At 41.2% G+C, this 22,308-nt stretch overlaps 1 protein-coding gene across 9 annotated transcripts in view; it reads left to right on the top strand.

Moving 5' to 3' along the window:
• FOXP1 (forkhead box P1) overlaps positions 1-22,308 on the top strand; it is a 383,067-nt gene that overhangs the window by 139,255 nt on the left and 221,504 nt on the right. For 8 of the 9 annotated variants that reach the window (XM_082060432.1, XM_082060427.1, XM_082060438.1 and 5 more), the window contains one exon: positions 21,613-21,678. The gene's annotated coding sequence lies outside the window, so the exon portion shown is untranslated. Of the gene's footprint in view, positions 1-14,451; positions 14,568-21,612; positions 21,679-22,308 lie in introns of those variants that run through there. The other variant, XM_082060435.1, reaches the window with a different exon arrangement.

The following is a 22,308-nucleotide window of genomic DNA, read 5'->3' on the forward strand; positions in this document are numbered from 1 at the left end:
GTACCATGTGCCAATTAGAGTAGAATGTAATTAAGTCTCCAGGCCTGACAATATTAGGTCCCACATAGCACAAAGCCTTTGCATCACACATTACTGGAAAGAGGAACTTAAGTCTGAAAAATCTGGTGCAGAGCAGAGAAAAAGGCCTGTTCTCTTCTCAGTGCAAGATGCAGTTTTTGTGGTTGCCTTTCCTGGGAACGTCAGAGAAAGATGGTTGCAGAAACCTGTTTGCTAAGCTTTTGAGTTTTGAGGGAAGTCATCCTGGCCAAGCCCGTCTTCTCCTCCATCTAGTGAGAAATGTTCCTCAAGCTCATGTTGAAACTCTCCTTTTTGCTGTAGAAAACTTAAGTTTGGGGCGCTCTCATCTCCAGGCAGTGTTTTGTCGTGCTGGTGTCATGTTTGCTGGGTCTGGGCTCTTAAGTTAGCACAACGCTTTGGTGTAGGGTCTTACTCTGCAATGAGCAGCGCAAGTTACAGGAGCTCTCAAGGTCTTCCCTTCCTTGTGAGCTGGGCATGGGATAGTTGAAGACTTTTTTTCTGTGTAGAGGGATACATGAGAACTCATTGTTGTGAAGCGGCAGAACTGAGTCACCGGGGGTTTAGTCAAAGAAAAAACACATCAGTGCAAACCAGAATAAAAAACGTGCCATCTTCATTACTCATTATACCACAACGAGAATTAAAATCACTCAAAAATTGTTGTAACAGCTATATGTTGCTTAGATAAAATAGTCTGGAAAGGATAGGTTTTGTGGGAATCACTTCTGATTTATGCAGTGCAATATGCGAAGCCAACATGCTGTGATTTTTTTTTTTTTTTTTTCCCCAGTTATGTGCAATTATGTTAGATTTAATCAAAGAACTTTGAATTACTTACACCATTCCATAGTGCCTGCATGGTGCCTTTGGGTGTCACTGAATGAGTTGTGGCCATTTAATGTATTGCTCTTGCAAACAACATGGTGAGAAAATAATTTAAAAACTCCTTGTAGGGTCTGGATGCTTAATTTTTAGAACTGCACTATGTTCTGGGTTGTTTTGCTGTATTTTGAGCATAAATTCTGTTTTCTTAAGGTAAACAGTAAGCAATTATCTTATGCTCTTACAGTATGAAAATATTTACTGTATGCTTTACTGAGGGTTGGGGGGCTGAGTTTAACCTATCGTGTCAAACTCAGTCTTTCAGCTTCCTTTCCTGCTTCCACGGGGTGGCCAATGTGGTTGAGGTTTGGTCTTGAAGTTGGTGTGGTGTAACACATAGCAGAGTGTATTATTTGGCTTTAATATATGCAGTGCTGCCCTGCCTGCCAGCCCGTGGGACAGAGCCACGTCCCCTTTGTGGTCCAAAAGTGATGGAGACCCCAACCCTTGGCTGCTTGGGGATGATGGGGACAAGTCAATGCAGACGTTGGCTGGCAGTTCTTGGCAGCAGCTGGAGCTTCGAGACTGGGCAGCGAGCACATGTGAAGAGTTTGGTTGACACATCTTTGTCCATGAACCCACCTCGCTGCCCTCTGCTTTGGGCTTTATTTTGCCGTGGAGCTGCAGCGAGTGTGTTACCCCTGTTTTTTCTCTCTTCATTCACTCACAAGCTGCACTTAATATTATTAGAGGAAGAGATTTATTAGTTTCTACTATTTAAGGTTTAATTGGTTTGTGTAATATTTCACATTTTAAGTTTAGGAAAAGCACAAAATGGCTGCTGAGGAAAGTGGAGCCAGCTTGAAGGGAGAAGCCTTTCTCTGTACCACGAGAAGCCTTTTCAAAAGCAAAACAAGAAGCCAGAAAAGTCTAGTCAGTTCTCAGTGTCTACTTGATTTATTCTTTTTCGTGCATATAACTGCCTTCCATCAGTTGGAGTTGTGTCTGTGTGAGTTTTCTTGATGTGAACCTGTGGGTAGAGCAACAAATAGAACATGAAGAGATCTTGGCCATTTTTTTCTGTAGAAGTCAAAACCGTGTTGCCTGCTTTGGTTCGTGCTGGGCAAGTCGCCTGTCGTTAGGCTGGTGCAATGGCCAACGCGCTCTTAGCAGGTTGAGCACTGGGGACTTGGAGCTGCTGAGTAGCCAAATAACAGAAATACATTTTGCATTCTTTTTCAGAAAGACCCTAACTTTGTGCACCACCAGTTCAACACATTCGGACTTTAAATTTAGTTAATTGTGCAATGGTTGTGAAAGAAATGTACTCTTTTTGGTAAATCTGTGCCTTAGAAAAGACAATACTTGGTACTTAACGATACAAAAGAAATAGCTATATAAAAATGAGCTCCACCTCCCCCTGCCCCCCACATACTGTAGAACCTATAAAATTGATTATTTATTTTTAATCTTTGCCTGCCCCTTTGCAGCTGCTGGGAAGGTGGCTTTGCATTCACAGAGCTTGGTGCACAAATAAAGGAGCAAATAAAAGGGTTTGCTGACGCAAACGTTGCAAGATAGGCGCAACACGTGAATGGAAAACCGGTGGAATTGGCAAACAAAGCGATGTGGCTTCTTGAGTAACTCGGGCAGACCTGGAAGGGAGGGAAAGCAGTAGTGGCTTTCTTCTTCTTTAGCATGAATGTTTTTAAAACATTGCAGACTGTTAGTGTCAACAAAGAAGTACGGAGGAAGAAAAACAGAAATAAATGCCTGACTGGAAAGGTGCATCAGAATAAGTAATTATGTAAGCTTTGTTTTTGTTGCCTTTGATGCCACTGTAAGTACGTGAAAACTAATGCGCTGCAGAGGACAGGTTTGTGGTTGAAATACACTTGATAGATTTTGACAAATTAAACAGTTGTAAAGATGTTTGGAAGTTTTCCAGATCTTTACTGTTATTTATGTCACTGAACTAAAAAATCAGTGGTTAATTTGCAGTTCTTATAATTTTTATGATACTTATGTTGTTGTAAATTTAGCAGCATGCAGCATCAACTCAGCGGGATACATTTTATGTTGTCAGCTACCTTTTGACATCATAATAGATTTCAGTTGCCAAAGCTTCAGGGAGAGAGAAAGAGAATAAAATGTAAGAGCGTGCTGCGTGAGCGCTGGGATCAGACCCAGCTGGGAGAGGAGCTGGTGTGGGCCGGCCGCTGGAGCTGGGCCTGGTCCTGGGGGTGCTCCTGAGGCCTCGTGCACGTGGCAATAAATGTGTTTTAAGTGGTAAGGGTGGATACGATGCTGATAGTATTGGACTCCGCAGTATTGGTGATGGGTCTTTGAAGTCTGGGTGGCTGCTTATGGCTGATAAGGGTGGTAGCAATGAGCTCCCTGGGTCTTGTCCCACCACATGGACCTTCTCCTGTCCCTGCATATGGACAGTGTCCAGCGTGGGCTGGAGCTAAAGAGCGGCAGGTGGAGGTTTGGTCTTCCAGCAGTTGTCAAGTTCATGTCTGTCTTGGTGTAAAACCCAATTTTGGGGGGCTATCCACCCCTAAATGATTTTTAGTAGTGACTTCCATGCATGGTGGTCCATGGTGTGTTTCCTGCATAAATACAAGATAGAGGCCAAGTAAATCTCTGGCGTGCTCTGATCAGATATGGGAGCAGCTTTTGTCCTGCAGGACGGTGTTGATCAAAAAGATAAAACCCAAACAGGAGTTTTACACAGTGGCTCTGATACCCAAATTCTTACACTTTGCAAGCTTCTTTTTTAAGGACTTTTTACAATATTTTTCTTTTTATAGAGACTCTTTGTTCTCTCTCTTTATAGAGACTTTTCTTCTATTCTTTCCTATCCTAGAAGAGGGAGAGATGCCTTAAGTTTAGGTGACTTAAAGAAGAGATGTAGTTGTTTCCCTCTTGGGAGGCTTATTTTAGTGGGTTAAAAATGATGTTTCTAATCCAAGGAGCGAGACCTGCCTTGGGAACGTGTGACACATGAAATTGATCTTTTTGTAAAGCGTAGCCATGCCCTTCTCATCTTCTGCCTCTTTCAACATTTGCCCTTTGCCTCCTAAGCCTGAAAATGGAAGAATTTCTTAACGGTTGTTTCCTCAGTGTTTGTGGCATTAGCCACGTTTCTCAAGGGCGTTTCACATGCTCTTTCCACTCTAATGGGATTGTCCATTGAGTTCAGCTCCAGCACATTGGGGATCCATTCACACAGATAGATGATTAAGCTGAACCTTCCTCATCTGTAGGTAATCCCAAAATATGCAAATGGTTAGCGTGAGATTGGTTTTCTAACATTTTTGGGTTTATAATTAAGCACTTTGTAGTTATCCTCCTCCTCTAGTTCCCTCCTCATTGGAGTCTTTAGCCGTGCTGACTCCAGCTCTCCTGTTCCCTTTTTCTTTCTCATTCATCTTTTTTTTCCCTTTCTTTTCCTTGTGGAGGTAGTTTTATATCTGACTTTTTCTGTGGGTGCCACTTCAGAGCTGCACAACTTGGAGAAGATTTTGGGCACAAAGAAAAATCTGTGAACAGAGCATCTTGCTGCTGCTTGGCTTTTGCTGATCTTGCTAACCGAGATCACAGCAGCCAACGCTGGTGTGAGTGTGGACATAGCGCTGGGGAAAAGGCACGCATTTACTCTTATTTCTACCATCCTTCTCCTTCCTCGAAGGAGAGATCAGAGATGGGACAACTGAGAGGGCTCTGTTTGCAAACGGGCAGCAGATGGGGCGATGAGGCGGTGCTGAGCACCGCGGAGCTGAGCAGGAGCGGGCGGTTTGCTCGGGCACCTGCGCCATCATGTTCCGTCCATGCTTGTCAGGTGGGAGATGCTGCTCTTGTCTGTCGGAAGAACGAGATCAAATTTCCATTTTGCTTTGCAGCAGCAGACTAGTATGTTAGTCTGTGCTCGCTGGCTAGACTTATTCCGGCTAATGTTTGCCAGATTCTTCTATTACATATTAAAATAAGATCTTATGAGTGGGTTTTATTTTTGTGCGTGTTTCAAAAAACTAGGCCAGCCCTAACAAGCACATTTTCGTGTTTTTGTTTTTGCGTTTTGTCATCTTACATATTGAAAAATGGAATGCAAAAAAAGAAAAGTGCCTGCTAACATCAAAAAGAAATAAAGCTTTGCATTATTCTGTGTAAGTGTTAAATTCTGACTGATAGTTTGTTTATACAGACTTTTTTTTAAATGGTGTTTCCTTTCCCCACCCAAAGATCACAGATGCTATGATAAAAATCAGTGCCCTTTTAGTAAATGCTTTTCTTTTCTGAACTTGGCCTAAAGAGGGTCACACAGTGCTTTTGTTACTAATAAATAGTGCAAGATTTAGGCACAAGTAATAGGCAGACATTAATTTGGGGGAGCAGGAACTTTTAAAAGAAAATGCAGAGCATTTCTCCCTCCTTAAATTCAGCTATTTCAATATCATAAAGATTTTATTTTAGCCATCAGGAGAGTAGTCCTGTTTGAAGAATTCAGCTTTAAAAAATGTCTTTGTAAATTGAGATTTTAGGACTACCTATTTGGAGGACGTTCTGTATGATAAATGACCCGTATAAGACAAAAAAAAAAGTAATTTTGCATGTCTGCTTCCTAGGATGTGTGATAATAATAAATGAACATTTTATATATCATTATATATATATCATGGCAGAGCAAAAATCAGAAGATATATTATTCATTATTCCTGTTACTTTATATTTAAAAGGCAAAGGTTTTTGCTTCTTTGCCAAAACAACGGCTACAGAATATATTTATAATAATCCCTGCAAATATAAAGGGTGGAAAGATCTTCCAGGTCGTTAGCACTGAAGAAAATAGAGATGCCTTTAATTGTATTCATTTGAACATTAATACATTAATGCTGAGATTTAAGTACTGTTACTATTAAAAATTAAACTGGAGGGGCAGTGTGCAGATCATATGCTTTAGTGTAAGTTGTCAGGTGCAGTGTTTGCATATTTAACCTGCCATTCCGACACTAAAATGGATGTTTGAGACCGGCTTTGGCTTTGCGAGAGATACTGGTTTCATTTCTGGCAGTGCCATTTCTTTTCACAGATGCCATTTGTGCCACCTGAGCAAAAGTTGCACTGATTAAAATCAGAGAAAGATAAGGAGTAACTTGTTTGCTGTCCTGAAGTCCTCTGGTTCTTCTCCCCGTCCTCCCCCCGCCGTGTCCACAGCTATTTTGCAATATGCAGCCCCCTCCGAGCACCGCCTGCGGAACTGGAGTAGCTCTGGCATGCAGATTTCCCAGTGGGAGAACTTGTGTGGATGGTAATTTTAATGAGACCTGATTTAAGCAGTAGAATAGATCCATAAAACTAATACAAGCAGACTTTCAAGAGCTCTACTGTTTGTCAGGGCAGTGAATTTTAGAGGTGCATCCATTGGCTTGGTAAAGAATATTATAATCTCAAAACCTTAACCTGTATTAATTCAGATTGTTTCTATGCAAAGTGCTGTTGAGAACTTCACGAATCCAGGGCAGGCCAAATATAGACTTATTTATTTTTGAGGTTCAACTTCCATCCAAAGCTCATGCTGGAACCACAGGACCTGAAAGCTGCGCTCTATATGAATGAATGCAAAGTCTGTATGCGTGCACACAGCTGTTCCTCTGAGCTGTGACAGACCCTTAGCTTTGCTTTTTTCCCCCTTTCATTTGAGACCACAGCTTGGTCCATACGTATTTCCCATGTTGTCACACCTAGTTATATATGGCAGTAAAACGGTTTTCTTCTGCCCTGGAGATCCAGGCGTTACACCCATCCCAGAACCTGAATCCCACCTCGAGTAATACACTTGGACTGTGCCTTTTATTTTTCATGCTGGTGCTCGGAAGCGTCTCTTGCTGTTGTTGGAAATTGTGTAGTTCTGCTTGGCCTTATTAAACTGTTTTCTTTCCCTGGCTCTCCCCCCCAGCCCCTTCCCTCCATTCTGTGGAGTTTTTTTGTTTTGTTTTGTTTTCCCAACTATCTCAAATGGCAGTGAGAAAGAGAGCAGGTGGGGGAAACTCAGAGCACGAGCTCGAGGTGGGAATGGGAAGAGCTGGAGCACGTTGGCAGAGGCTGGGGAGACCCAAAAAGCAGCAGAGAACAGGGGGGAAAAGAGAGAAGAGCAGCATTGTGGTGTGGGGAAAGGGGGAAAAGCTCGGAGCGGGGGGATGGAGGCAGAGGGCGAGGAGAGGGAGGGATGCTCTGCACCACGGGAGGGGGACCCCATCGCTCCCACCGTGTCCCGGGCTCAGGCACCCACCGGCTGCACAAAAGCAGCAGAAGGGAGGTGGCTTCTGCCAGAGCCGGTGGGAGCGGTGACACGCATTTTAACAGGGAAAAAGTTTATTTGCTTTTTCTCGCAGGACATACTAAGTGATTTTGCAGTTTGAGTGGAGTGGCATTATTGCACTTAGCTCCGCATTTATTAAATAAATTTGTTCTCCAACTCAAGTGTTAAGTGTGTATTATGAAACCTCAGAGCCAATCTTAGTGGTTGCAGTGTGCAAATATTTTTAAAATTATGTAATTAAACAGGGCTTGGGCTGCAATGTCCACCGAAGTGATTTATTAATTCAATGGTTTGATTAAATTTAATGTTATTTTAGTTTATACAGAAAGGGTTGGTATCTGTTTCACAGATAGGGACATCTTATGGGGCTGTCAGTTGTGGTTCAGAGGTCCTTAGGAGGAATCTCTAGCACCCAATTAAATATTAACCAAGAAGATGTGACTTGTTCTTTCTCTGTCCCTGAAACTGTGTTTTGACATCTAAGGCTGGTGATAAAAATTTGCTCTGCAGAAGCACTCACAATGCACTCTATTTATCACTAGATTATTTCTAAATTAATCACACTAAAAATCTTTCTATTGTAATTGTGCTGGGGCTTAGTGCTGTATGATGTGTGCAAATAAAAAATGCCCTTTTATTTTCACGTTAACTGTATCTAGCTGCTGTTGCAGCCAAACTGTATCTGTTTCGGTAGAATGTCATTTTAAAGGTATTGTGGTTACTGAGCGGCAGCTGTGATTGAAAAGTATGTAAACTAATCCTTAGTTGCTCGTGTCATTTTTATATTCTTATGTCAGAACACAAGAAGGCTGCTTTAAATTTGTCTTTCACTGTGTATTAATTTTCAAGTCTAATTTTTCTTGGGTTAAAGCATATACTGCATTCTCTACTACACATTACCATTCAGTGCCAAAGTAAATGGCTACTTGTGAAAAAGCACAAAATTAGTTCCTGCTTGATTACTGTAAAATACATATTTATTTTCGTAGGGAGAGTTTTTATTACCAGTGAATAAAGTACAATTATCCTGCATGGTATCAGTGACTTAGAAGATGAAGTAATCAAGCACCATATATTTATTACTGTGAAGAGCAGTAAGTTTTAGAGCGGTGCATTGCTTGCTCAGAAACAAGAAGGTAAGGTGCAAGGGGCTGGATTGTTTTGGTGGGTTTTGTGTGGTGGTGGGTTTTTTTCTTCTTTTTTTCTAGGCGTGCACTATGCAAGTTGTTTCTGCTCTTTTAAATGCAGACCGTTTAAAATTAAATCCTCAGTTAATATTATGTCTGCATAAGAACTTCTTTGTCTCCTGATGCCCAACCATTGAAAATGAAATGTGGTTGAGGATAAGTATTTATTCATACCATACCTCACACCTGATCTTGTGTCAGTATGACATCATCTTTGCCGCAAAGATTTCTAGTGGGCTAAAAATGTTCCGTTGTGAAATAAGTGGGAGAGGTAGAAAGAGGGCAAGGAAGGCAACAGATATAAACTACTAGTGGGATCTGATGTTTTGCCAATTAAAAAACCCTTTAAAATCGTATTCTGAGGTCCACATTGCTGCCTTTGATCCGTGCACAGGACTTCCATTTGTGCCGGTGGCTGTTCAGCCTGCGGAGGGAAAGCTGTATATGACTTAATTTGTATGTTGTGGGAAGTACGTTTTCCTAGCATGTGGTCTAGCTTACTTGAGGAATCTGAAATGCGTTATAAATGTAAATGCTGTATTTAAGTAAAACTTCATTATGTTTTGGTGGTTTCCAAAAATGCACAGGATTTGACCTTAAAGTGTTATTTCAAGGTGTTATGATGTATGAGCTAGACTTTGTAGTCTTCTAAATTAAATCTTTGAACATGTTATTATTGTATTTTGGCATCGGCAAGATGTAGTTCATAGCTATTTTCTGTCACAGCCTTCATTTTTCTAACAAGAGTAAGGAGACGGGGCCAGATTCTTCTGTAAGAGGCGTGCGCGGGATGGGGATTACCCTGCACTACCCGTGGTGTAACCCAGGACGGGTCTGCAGTTCACATCCATGGCCAAGGTCACGGCTCCTCGTCCACCACTCGCTATCGCAATGGAGCTGGGGCTCCCGCAGAACCGTGGGTGCAGCCACCACCCGCCGCTGCTCCCCTGGAACACTGCAGAGCCCCACATAGGATGTGGTGGAGGGTTTAGCATTTGGATCAAATCTGGTTCATATATAAAAGGGGTTGTGTTTCTGTTTGGAAAATATGAGCCCCTTTTTACGTAGCCCAGGTGTGGATTAGCGCTCTAAACCATTCACCCGTTCCTGTGTTTGTGGGAGGCTGTTTTCAATTCTTACAAAGAGGCTGTACAAGTCAAGCCATAGAAACAGCAGAAGCAATCCAAAAATGGATTTAAAAAAAAAATAAAAATAAAAAATTAACAAAGTGTTTGTGATCTTAGGTTGGTAGTCTGGATGTAGAAGCAGACATACCGCTATATGTATGCTTATTTCCAAAGAAAATAGTTGCAAAACATTTCTACCTATGCCACGAGCACTCAGGGCTTGTATTTCTCCTTCGCTGCGTAACAACCGTGCAGTCGTGCTACAGGAGGGCAAGACGCCATGGTGTGCGTCCCCCCGGGCACGGGGAGGGTGCCAGCCAGCCAGACACGGCCGTGGGGAGAGGCAGGGCCTGGGCTGGGGTATGTTGTTGCAGAGAAGTCGATTAAGAATAAGAGCTCTGAGTCAGCGCCTGGGGCCGTGGCCGTCGGTCGCCGGAGAGAGACCATCTTTGAAGTGTTGTTTTTGGTACCGGTTTCATGTCGCGCGTTCGCGGTATGAATCATGATGGTTACGCGGGTGATTTTCCCTCAGGAACGAAGCCAACCCCAAACACCGGCGGGGCCGCCCTTTCGGTCACTTTATATGTCTGTCTATCCATCCCAGGGTGGTCTTCACCCCAGGTTTGGGGTGGGAAGGGACACTGACCATGCAGCCAACACACATGAGAGGCTCATCCTCCAACCATGGCCAGGAGCTGCCCGTTTTCCTCCTCCTTCACAAGCAGGCTGGCGCCTGGATATATGGGGCAGCCTGAAATAATTGGTGCAAATATTCAAAATCCTAGATAGAAAAGATATGTAGGGAACCCCGCTTCCCTCTGTAATTCCTTCACAAATAGGGCGACGCTTAGAAAGGCATCCAACCTCGAGTTCAAAATGGATCGCTTACCCGCATTTCTTGAACAGCTAATTTTGCTGGCACATTATTATTCATCCTCTGCTATTTTCACACTGTGACACAAATCTAGAGAGAAGAAGAGATTGAAATTTTGACCGGTACGTTATCCTGATACCTGAGACACTGTGTCGATATGAGAGTATCTTTACCACAAGGACTTTCTTGGTGGTTTTAGAGATCCTGGTGTGAATAAGTAGAAAAAGCAGAACTATTAGCTCAAGAAGCAAAAATATTTTTTTCTTAAAGAAATTGATTAACATGCAAATATGTACTGTATGCATATTAAATATCATTTCAAAATGTGATGGGCAGGAAGCATAAGTGATGCCATTTGGTTTTGTGGCATCAGTGTGGGTTGATTAAGGGGGTGGGGATAAATTTTGGGGATTATTGATATAGCATGAGTAGAGCCAGATGGTTGTATTACACATCTTTTGTGTTCTTGTTTGCTTCTTAAAGCAGTTGCAGAATTTTGCCCTGGGCAAAATTTACTCTTTGCTCGTATGTTCCCCTGTGATTTTACTTTTGACAAAGTACTTCACAAAGAGGGGAAACGCTATGCGTTGTGCCCGCAAACTCATCTCTTCCCTTCGCGTTTGTGAAGCCAGCAGCCCTCTGCTTCAGAAATATTTTGGAACTTGTGAAATAAATTAGCAGTAGGTATAAGTTCAGTGCGTGTGTTGTGTGCTGCTACCCCTTGGTATGTGATATTGATTTACAGAGTGTGTAGTTTTTTACATTTTCCTTGCAGTGTTTTGAAGAAACTGTGGAGATGGCAACCAGTTCGTTTTAATGCTCTACTTATATAGTATTCTTCCATTAAAGAAATATTGTCTTGAAGATTAATGAGCTAATTTTTTCCACCTATTTTTTTTTTTAAGTTTTGAGATAGTGGTGCACCTGATTCATGTGTTCAAAACGCATACTTTGTGGTATTTAGGTTGAGTGGGAGAAGGTTGTGCTAGGTAGGCGGTTCTTCACTGGGTGTTTGTGACATTTGTTGGAACTGCTTATCACCGGAACCACCAAAATTTACACGTATTTGTTATTTCCCTTTGAAAGCAAATTTTCATTTCCCATAAAAAGGTGAGTATTTTTAAAGGCTTTGTAAGAGAGAATTTATGTCTTATTTGTGCCCCACACCATTTTTTGTGGGTGTAACTCCATTTACCCAGCTGAAGTTACTCCTAATTTACATCACTGGATGACAAGGTCCCTCTACATCTGCCATTTATAGTGGAAAGAGAAGTTCTTCTAAATGATTTGCCCTGTGCCTTTGCCTCCATGTGAACAGCGTGCTTGCAGAAGGCGAGTGGACTCACCTTGCTCGTGGCAGCAGGACTTTTTGGGGACCGACTAATGCAGGCGCTGACTTCGTGGCCCTACGTCTGCACCTCCTCTCTGGGCAGAGCCGCCCCCCATGTTTTGCCCAGACTATGAGCAGCAGCTTAGGGCCCTTTTCTTTTTTTTTTTTTTTTTTTATTTTTTTTTGAAACCAGCACTTGATGTGAAAATGGGGAACAGGCAGCTCTGACCGCATTGAAATCCCTGACTAGTTAAGTCACAAGTCTGAGGCCGAAGCAACTTACTCCTCATAATGATGCCATTGTGCTCATCCTATCTGATCAGCTCTTGAAATGTTTTAGTAAGTCTATCTTACAACATTATAAGAAGATAATCAGTTGCCTTAGAAGGTCCCCATCTGGAGTAGAGAGTTCTTTTACTGAAAGATGTTTTGCCTTTCCGAGATAGCTCTCGCATTTCATCATCTGTTGTGCAGAGATGAAGTGCATATGAAAAGTCAGTGACTCTGAATCCATCTGTTGTTATTATTTTCCACTGATAATTGGCTTGAACAATGAAATGTCTGTGTCTGTAGCCTTTGAAACTGTACACCCTGTTTATTTTCTGGAGGTCTCGCTCCACTCTCACCCCCCTCCTTTTTTCTTTTTTTTTTTATTTTTTTTTTTTTTTTTTAAATTTTGGGTTTTTCTGTTTCATTTTTCTCTAAAGCACGTAACTAGTGGAGCTCGCAGGAAGATGACATCTTTGTGCATCCGTATGTGTCACTCAGCATCTAAAGCTTGCCTGCCAATTTTTGTCAGGGTCCTGTGTCTGTTCTGTGTGAGCAGTGAGTGGGCCTGCAGCGGAGAGACTGGCAGATCCCAAGTTCATGGATATCTTACCTGAAATGTAGTATTTATTTCACTTTTCCTATTAGAATATTAATTTAAAGCCCAGTGTCTGATACCTATGGAACTAGATACTACCTGTAATTGCATAATATATTCAGTTGCATCCAGTTTTGCATGATGCAGGGTATTAATATTGGATTCCACTAACAGCAGTTCCATTAGCTTGCTCAACTAGTATGAGATATATATAAGCAGGGAGGCATAACTACCAGCCAGAACTGCCAAAACAGTCATTAGAAGCTCCATTGGGATGGACAAAGGCTTTTACACAGTGATATACTGATTAAATTTTGTTCTATGGTTTATTTGCATCAAGGTTAGATCGCTATCGTCTTTGCAAGCTGTATTATCTGACACCTTATTTGGAAGGTCATTTCAATGCAAAAATAGTGAACGTTACAGGGGCTCTAAGATTTCTTGCAGGATTCTTTCGTGGAGGATTTTTATCCTGTTAAGCTGGTCTAGTTCATGTTGGCAATTTTACTGTGCTTTGACGTGGTGAGTTTATCCAAGGAAAAGTAAAAACTCCCTACACACTGTACGAGCGCTGAGTGGAACTGGACGTGCTTGATCCACGTTCAAACTGTGAATTATATGCAGTATCCTGTGAAATAATCTGCGGCACATGCTTGAGAGTCCAGTAAATATGTGTTGCATCTTTTAAAGCCTGAATCTTCCTGTATCTGCCTGCATGTAAATGCTTTTTCAGAATGAAATTTCTGTACCAGATGTAGTTGTGTCATTCACATTATGCTGTAGTCTCAAGCACAGGAGAGTTAAGGCAGAGGAGTATAATCTTATTTGTGTTTCAATAGCAATCATTTAATACTGCAAGTTATTAAAAAATAATTAAATTACCAAAATCAACATGTAGCTTGGACTCACAATAAGAGGTCAATGTGATTTGACTCCTTAAGTTAGGAAGGGACACTGGTGAATTCCAATTGCTTTAAAATTGTGCTGTTTCATTCTATTTCTGGTATGGAAGGATAAATGAGACTGAAAAATAATTTATTTCTCTAGAAGCAAGAGTAAATCACAGTATATAATTATGTATATTCGATTATAATAATAAATGCTTAGAGGTGCTTGGTGGTTATCACAGTCTCTAATTTAGTTGTTTTTTGAAGTAAATATAGTTTGGACGGGTTGTTTTATGAGGGTAATATTTTGAAAATAATGTTTTTAAGGAAAACTTCAGAAATTTCTTCCTTTTTCCCAGATTAACTAGTAAATAGGTGTGCATTATGCAGTGATTCATAACAGCTAAAACAGGTCTGTGTGTGTAATGTCTTTTTTACAGTAAACAAGACAGGGACAGTATGAGCAAATTCAGATTTAATCTGTTAACACAACCAAAAGTCTGTGTGTTAATTTTAAATCCTTGTTAAGAAAAGACCAGGCCTGGAATTTATTGGATTCAAGTGCAGTTAATGAAAATGAATTTTACAGGTGGTGTTTGGTTGTGTTTCTTCTGCTCTGGCGAGATGTGTGGCTGAGCCAAAGCGGGCACAGCACACGATTCAGCTCTTTGCCAGAGCAATGCTTAGCTTAGAAATTAACGTTTGGCGTTGAGTTGTTGGTGCTGTTGTTATTTACTGTTACAGGAGCAAAGCGTTTAGTGCTATGATTTGATTTGATTTTGTAGCTCCTATCCCCTTAAACAAGCTGTGTAGCTTGTCAGAGATCAGGACAGGTAGAATGCACAGCAGGCGTCTGATTTGAGCCAGTTACTCATTTGCTGAGTGTTTGTGTTTATGCAAAGGGGCCTCTTCCTGCATATTTAATCTAGAGTAAGGCAGTGGCTTTTGTTGTGTTTAGACCACATACCTTCAGTCCTTCCTTACACTGCAGCCAGTGTTGAAGCACAGAAGGGCTGGATAGGCAAAAGTGCTTTAGTGTTTTCAAACTCTCAACTTTCTGCAGTTGGTTGGGAATTACTGTACAGCTCTAAGCCTTTTTCTTCCTCATTAATGGGTAAGTTTGCACTCCGGTAGAATAAGATACTTTTGTTTCTGTTCCATTTTATAAATGCAAAAAATGTTTGTTTGTTTGTTTTTGAATTGTCCAAAGCTCCGTAAGCACAGCTGGTCCGCTCGGGGAGCTTGTTGCGGGGAATTAGATCAAGAATACAGGTGTTTCTGGAATATACTTCTGAATAAAGTACTAAATGCCGTATTGCAATAGGCAGGTATTTGCGGGCGGCGGGGGGGGGGGGGGCGGGAATGAGTTCGGTGTTATTATTCTTTGTACTAACAAATCCTGTTTTGTAACTATCCTGAAGATAATGCTTCCATTGTTAGCTAAAAGCTTTCAAACAGTGTGCAAGGCAGAACTGCAAAAGCAGTAAAAAAAAAAAGAGAAGGGGGGGAACCAACCCTCTGGTCTTTATTGTTTCCTTCGCAAGGGTCCTCACTAGAATGTCTGCGCTGTAATAGGGAGGTTTTTCTTATGTGGAAATTGAATCGTCTCTTCATTGATATTAATAGCACACTAGAGATGTTAGCCATGATGCAGAGTACCAGAACTGTGGAGCAGGAAACCTGATATTGCAGGGGAAAAAAATGACAGTCCTACTGCTCCTCAGTGTGGGAGACATCCCTCCCTGAGAGCAGAGTTTGCATAATGGCATCCTGGCTTAACTATTTACTTAAAGGTATTTTAATCTCGGGCTCTTTCTTTTAGTATAGGTGTAATTACTGTTGCTCGCTCTTGCACTTATTAACTGCGCAGCTCGGTGTCTGATTCAGTCTGGACAAATTAGTTTTAAAAATGACTTTTGAGAAAATCCGTGCGGTGTGCCTGCACAACGTATATACTGTATATGTAATGTATGCTGTATTGGGAGAACACTGGAGTTCAATGAAGAGGGAATTGGTATCAAAAATTAAAGAAAAGATGACAAAGGGCATATCTTCAAAGCAGACGGTTGCAGTACAGACAGCGTTTGGAGAAATGTGGAAAATGTGCAGCGAGGCCAGAAGTAGTAGTTTTGGTTACCAATTAACTATTTCCTTCGTTTGAGTAACTCCTCTCAAACAGAAGAGTGTGCTGTTCCACCACATGTTGGAAAGTGTGAGAATCTGAATAAAATTTCATCAACCTTATTAAAATATGTAGGGACTTTGGTCTTCTTGGGTACAAATCAGCCTACAGACTCGGAGGCATTTATTAACAATAAGACTGCTGAGGGTTTTTAATAACAAAATTACAAATACCATACCTAATTGTAAGTGTATTACTTTTATGCACCAGTTAAAAAAAAAACCAACTTTTTATGAGGAAAAGTACCTCAGTCAAAGCACCTTGTGTGATTAGTGCTATTGTATTCTTAAATTTTGATTGATAGAGATAATAGTTTTCACTTAAAAATACAGACAGGTACTTTAACTTTCCATGACAATAGCTATTTGCATTTCTTTTATCTTTTTGTTTAACATTTGTGGGGGTTGGGACGGATTTGATTATTAACTCTTATTGCACACCGAGGTAAATGCTAAAACAAAGCTTTTGTTAAAGCTTCAAAGGTAAAACAGCAAATATTGTTTTTAGGCTTCAATATTTAAAGGCTGTTAAAGGATACCTCGAAAATATTTTCACATGACCATGACCAAGAGTGTCACTTGTTTGTCAGGTAGGAGCGGGGAGGCCGCGGGGGGCGGCGGGAGGGCCCGGCACCCACCGCAGGGGCCACGGCGGGGGAAAGGGTGGAAATTCCCGTTTGGGGGGAGCTGACAGCCCTTCCCAAGGACCTTGCTTTGCCAGGCGGACCTGCACGAGTGTTGTAGTTGTCCTGAGAAAGTAACGGGTCTGGAGATTGTGGCAGCGAGCGGCGCCGTCAGCCCCGCACCGACTTTGGGCGCTCGGGGAGGGGATGTTCCTCTCGTTGCTTTAATTAGGTGAGGTCAGGTTGTGAGAGGGGAGTTATAATGCAGACATAAAATGGTTAAGGCTGGCATTGAGGCACAGGGAGTTATTTTAAGAAACAGGGAAGATCTGGCGAGTATAACCCAGGCGGCAGCGTTTGATCTTTGGCTCCCAGCGCCAGCGATGGCCTCTCCTCGTGTGATGGGGCGTTTGACAGGTTTGAGACTTTCTGGGAACGTGTTATGGTCTTTACGTCTGATGAATTCAACAACGGCCAGCTCTGTTATGCAAAGTAATTCGTGTGAGGCAAATAACCAATCCATCATTAAAAGATGTGAGACTTAGAATTGCAGTTCAAATTCAGTATTGGGAGCGAGCTGTTCTGAACTTGTCTATTAGCTGTACCCATATTTCCTATAAGAGCTATTGAAAAGAGGGGGAGGAATGGGTTGTCATTAGTTTCGTAGCATTGGCTTACATCAAGTGATTCTTTTCCAAGGTTACAGTGGACTTGAAAGGTAATATTATTTTGAAAGGGAAAATGTGCTGTGCTTAGCTCTGTCCTCGTGCTGTTATTTATTTTTATTTTATTTCTGTTTAGAATAAATAATAATCACCAGCCAGAGATTCTGAACAGCCTGCTAATGACTGAAAGTAAAAATACGGTATGATTTGCTCTCTCCTTCCACCGAGAAGCAGCAAGGTAGTGAGCATGGATATCCCTGTGTTTGGGCCTGTACCAAATCCATTTCCCCCTCTTCAAAGCGAGGGGGAAGACGTGCATTTAGTCCCTCGCAGTTTTACTGTTCACCTGCATTGCACTTTCTGAGGAGGTGATAATGACTCCTGGTATAGAAAATCTCCTGTACCCAGCCTCCTGGGATTTAATATATGCTGCACAATAAAAAGTAGCCACCTTGACAATGGCCAGGAAAAAAACTATTACTCCCTCAGATTATTTAAACTATTTAGTAATATATTTTTTCAGGTTGCTGGATACCTTTTTTTAAAAAATATATATATGTAGTTACAACAAAACTGAAGAGATGACAGCTGACCATCCTGTAAGCAATTCTACACCTGATTTGTGTGTGTCAGTGCAGGTAACGCAACTGAGCGCGCTGGGCGAGAAAAGCACCCTGTGTGCAGGATTGGGCCCACAAGCATGTCTGGTACCAGATGTTGCTCTTCACAATCACTGTACATCCTGTATTTTCAGGATTAGCAAAATACCACATTAAAAACTTTTTTTTTTCCCCCTCTTACAAATGTACAGTTGGCAAAATTGTTGACTGCGTCTATTCCTGCACAGGACACGAAAATAGTAATTATGAGAATAGTAGGGCATATTTCATATCTCAGCCTATACACACTTTAATATGACTCAAGGAGTTTTGAAGGGAAAGAAACAGCTGTATTAGATAGCTATGGTTCACTTTATTGAGAATAAATTACTGCACAGAGGTGCTTATTTTGATGATCAAGTTTTGATATTTTAAAGCTCTCAGGAAGCCTTGTAAATATTTTAATCAGACACATTAAATATATTTCAGTTGGCCTTACATAGGAAAAATGAATTGAAATAAAATTTCAGAAACAATTTCTTGTTGTTTTATCGGGATTGTGTGCTTTCTCTATTTTTTTCTTTAATAATAAACGTGCTTTCTAGGTAGTGAAGGGGAGATTCCCTTGCTACTTTAGGTTTCCAATAATGAATTGTAGGCTTATCTAGGCTGGGACACTGCTAAAGAAATGTACCTGCATAATTCTAAGCAGGGGAACAGCTCAACTGGTGTTCTACTTTCCTGTGTAAAATTACTCACAGCCAGTTTGTGTGGGATCAAGGTCTTAATCTATTTTTGGCTATACCAAGGCACTTCTCATTTAGATATTAGTAAAAATGTTACTGTTTTAAGTAGACTTCCATTCTCTCTATTCTGCATCATTCATCTATTTCTGCATATTCTTTATATTATTGGTTAAATTTGGCTTTGCAGTCATTACTTAGAGTTAGGGCTCCATCCCGCAGCCTCCCTGAATGACCTCCCTGCCCTGAAGGACGAGACCACTAAATTGAACAGGCGCTGTGGGATCAAAGGGGTTACAAGGTCCAACCCAACAGCAGGTATCGGGGCAAAGTTTCTGATCTTTTTGCCCGGTCCCTTGGTATCAGGTAAATAGGCAGAACCTGATGCAGAGCAACAGGGGAGCTTTCTGTTAAAGTCAACTGAAAACATTATGGCACTGGCTCAGGTCATGATCTTTTTTAGGCTTATTGCTAGTTGGCTCTCCAAAACCCTGCTGAAAAGAGCTATTTCGACAAGCATCTTCATATTCAGGGATTTCAAAATGTGTTAGAAAAGTGTTTACTCATCTTGCTGATAGGTAAACTGAGGCACTTGGTGAGCAAACACGATGTGTTCAGGGATATCTGGTTAAATCTGAACAGGGCATGTAGTTTTGCACAGACTGTTCCCCACCTGGATACCTGTTGAGCCGAGGGGACGGTGTCGCGGGTGCGTGGAGACCTTCCCTCCACCCTTGAGACGGCAGGACCAATGCTGCTCGCAAAATGGAGTGTTGTTTGTGGTTTGGTTTTCTATTTTAATCATCTCCTTGGGGGAAAATATGAGTGTAGTGAAGTGTCTTGCTTTGGTAGGATGAGATTTTTTTTTCTTTGTTTGCTCCACACGCACACTTAGAGTGTTGATGGTACTTTGTGTTTATCTTAAAGACAGCATGATGGAAGGAATGTGTGTTGCCTACATCAATTCTCTCACCCATATAAACATTTTCAGGAGGAGAGTCAGTATTTGTGTTTCTACGTTTTGAGATACTAAACTTTTCGACTATTAATGAGACATTTTCACAGGTGGGAACAGCTGTCTCTGCTGCTCATTTTAACTTCAGTGGTACATTATCCAAATTTTTGAAAGCCAGGTAGCGTGTAGCAAGACTTGGATAACTGAAAATGAAAAAACAGTCCAGATTTAAATCAGGGAGTAATATGTGAGAAGAGCTGAACTCTCCTCACCCCTTCGTGTGTCTTGCCCTCAGTAGAACACACTGGAATCCCACCAGCTACGGGTGGGCCAGTGTGCTGGGTTTCCTTGGAGTGTGTTCAGTTCATATATGAAAAATGTGTTTAGAACGCATTACCTGCCTTTTACAGCACTGCTGAAAGAGTTGCTGCATGCACATTTTATGCAAACACGTAATTTTCAGCAGTTTCCTTAAAAAGTACATTTTAAGATGGCTCATTTGCTATCGTGAAGACTCAGGGTAGAGATGAAGTCTGCTTGCAAAATACTGCCAAAATAAGGATCTGACTGCCAAATACCCAGAAAATTTATAAAACAGATAAATATGAAAAGAGGTTTAAAGTGTCAAATCCAAGATAACCCATGCAGCAAAGCAGGATAAAAGCCTCTATTGTCGCTAATCTAAGAGCACATCGTATGTCAAAGGTCATGTATTTTACATAGAAGATGTATTGTTTTATGTACTCTCAGGAAGGTGAGACCTGACCTACTATGATGGAGTGGTGTTATGTCCTTTACAGTGCAGAGTCAGCAATGTCTTATACATGTACCCCAGCAAAGCACATCGGGGTTCCTATACAGCAAATGCGTACAAAATTTGGCCCCTGATCTTCTGCTACCTCATTGCAAGATCTGTGAAAAGCTTCTCACTAAAAACCCAGTGAAATAAAGTAAAATGCCAGTGAGCAACAGATAAAACCAATATTCATTTCATCTCAAGGTAACCTTTTTTTTTTTTCCTGACTGAAAATAATTGGGTTTCAGTGGTAAAGAATTAATGCCTCATTCTCATTGTGAAAACGTTTCTCCTTCCAAAATAAATGGCAAATGAGTACATTTTCTTTTGAAAGAACTTAATGAAGATTCTGATTTTTCCCAGAGGTTGATATTTTAGTACTTCAGTAAGAAGCTTCACCTACTGATGTAAATAGCGTAACTCACCATTTGATGAGTTTCACAAACACCCCCAAAACTCCTCATCTCTGTGTGAATTTTACGAAACGGAGTTTCACGGAGCTCTGTCTTACACATCCACATATCACTGACTTTCCGTTTCATATGATGTCATCTGTGTCACCAAATTATTGCATATTTCTTTCTGTCTTTATTACATATTATTCTGCACCCCTGCAGCAGATCAACATTTCAGTGAAAATGCGTTATAATTTTACTCTATTAAGGTATTTGGTCAATTGATGTGGAATTAATTCTGAGTGCTGTTAGTGGTTTGAGTTAGTAACTTGATCTAAATTAATAAACAAATGTTTTTCTTTTCTCTTGTACCATATGTTGATCCCAATTACATGAACAGAAAGTGGCAGATTGTCATGTTTCTTAAAAGATTACATACTCTTTTGCATAAGAGAGAGTACACAAGATGCAGTAATATACAGGGTAAAAAAAAACCCTACACGTGCTGTTTTCTCCCTCCTACTTTTTATAAAGATACACTTTAATTATTTCTCTTTTTAATACTCACTTCTCTTACCACCTCAACATACTTGGTGTGCTCTTGGTAATGCTTAACGACATGATATCCCAAGACAGTAAACAACTTTTTGAATTAAGCATGGAAGATGCTGCTAGTTTTAAAATCTCGTCTAGGACTGTGTCTCTATGGAAAAGGATGAAAAAAAGAAAGGATCCAGAAGCTAAAATAGCAGTGGTTACAAATGGTCTTAAAATGCCTTAAGTAAGGAGAACCCATTCAGACAATAGTCAGATTTCTGAAACAAAGGACTGAACTCATCTGTTATTCAAACTGAAAATAGATTGATAGGCATCAAGATTAAGAAAGTTTATGCTAGAGAACAAAGATGTCTCATCTCCATGGGGTTTTTTCTTTTTCTTTTTTGTTTTTTTTTTCTCCCAAAGACCAAGTTGTTCGTGCTGAACTGAAGAGCCTCTCACTGGCTGGTACTGATAAGCAGCAGTCCTGTGACTTGATTGTTTTTATTAACTCTCTCTGAAAGTCATTTACCATTAAACACGATTAGATTCATTTGTTGCTTTATTTATGTTTGTACTTGCAAATGTGGTGCCAATGAAAATGCTTTGGGTGTTGTTGCTGACGCTGACCCAGCAGTCACGTGTGTTACCTTCTTTCTCCGCAGGGTAAGAAGAGTGACCTTTTTGGGTGGCTGTGACTGAAGATTGCTTTACAGGAGCAACTGAGGAAGGTAAACACAAATAATACTTTGCACACAGTTTCTGAAGCATGTCTGAAGGAAGGATCTGATCCTGCAAACCCCTGGAACGTTCCTTAGTTGCACAAGTAAAGGCTCTTCTGGCAAGATGGGTAAAGATTGCAGTGCTGGGCTAAGCTTTTGGAGCCATTGCTGTTCCTTAAACCCCTGTTTTGCCTGGGAAGCCAATGATTTAGGTGCCCAGTTGCGTTTGGGAGCCAGGCCACAAAGATGCACTTTGTGGCTTTCAGCCATGTTCTAAGAAGGCTGTTTGGTAACCAGACAGAGCATGTGTGCGGATGGGCAGACGCTGCTCTGGCTGGTCTTGGTGGCCATATGGCTGAGTCCATGGCCCAGCATCCGTGGGTGCTGGGCTGGGACCAGCAATGCCCCCTTAATGGGGAATGGTCAAGTCACCTTCAGCTCTGCTTCTTCCCAGGCCAAGACACTCCTGGATTTACAGCAGCACGTTGAGCAGAGCAGGAATGCAGAATTTAGCTGTTAATTTGATTGCTTATTATCACTGCAAAAATTAAAACACATGCTTTCTAGGCTTTAGGAGCGTAGTGAAAAGGAAAGAAATGTCACTCCTTGCAAAACGATTTTTATTTAAAGCAAAGTGAA

Source organism: Streptopelia decaocto, assembly GCF_964273445.1.
Source record: "Streptopelia decaocto genome assembly, chromosome: 8".
Taxonomy (NCBI): domain Eukaryota; kingdom Metazoa; phylum Chordata; class Aves; order Columbiformes; family Columbidae; genus Streptopelia; species Streptopelia decaocto.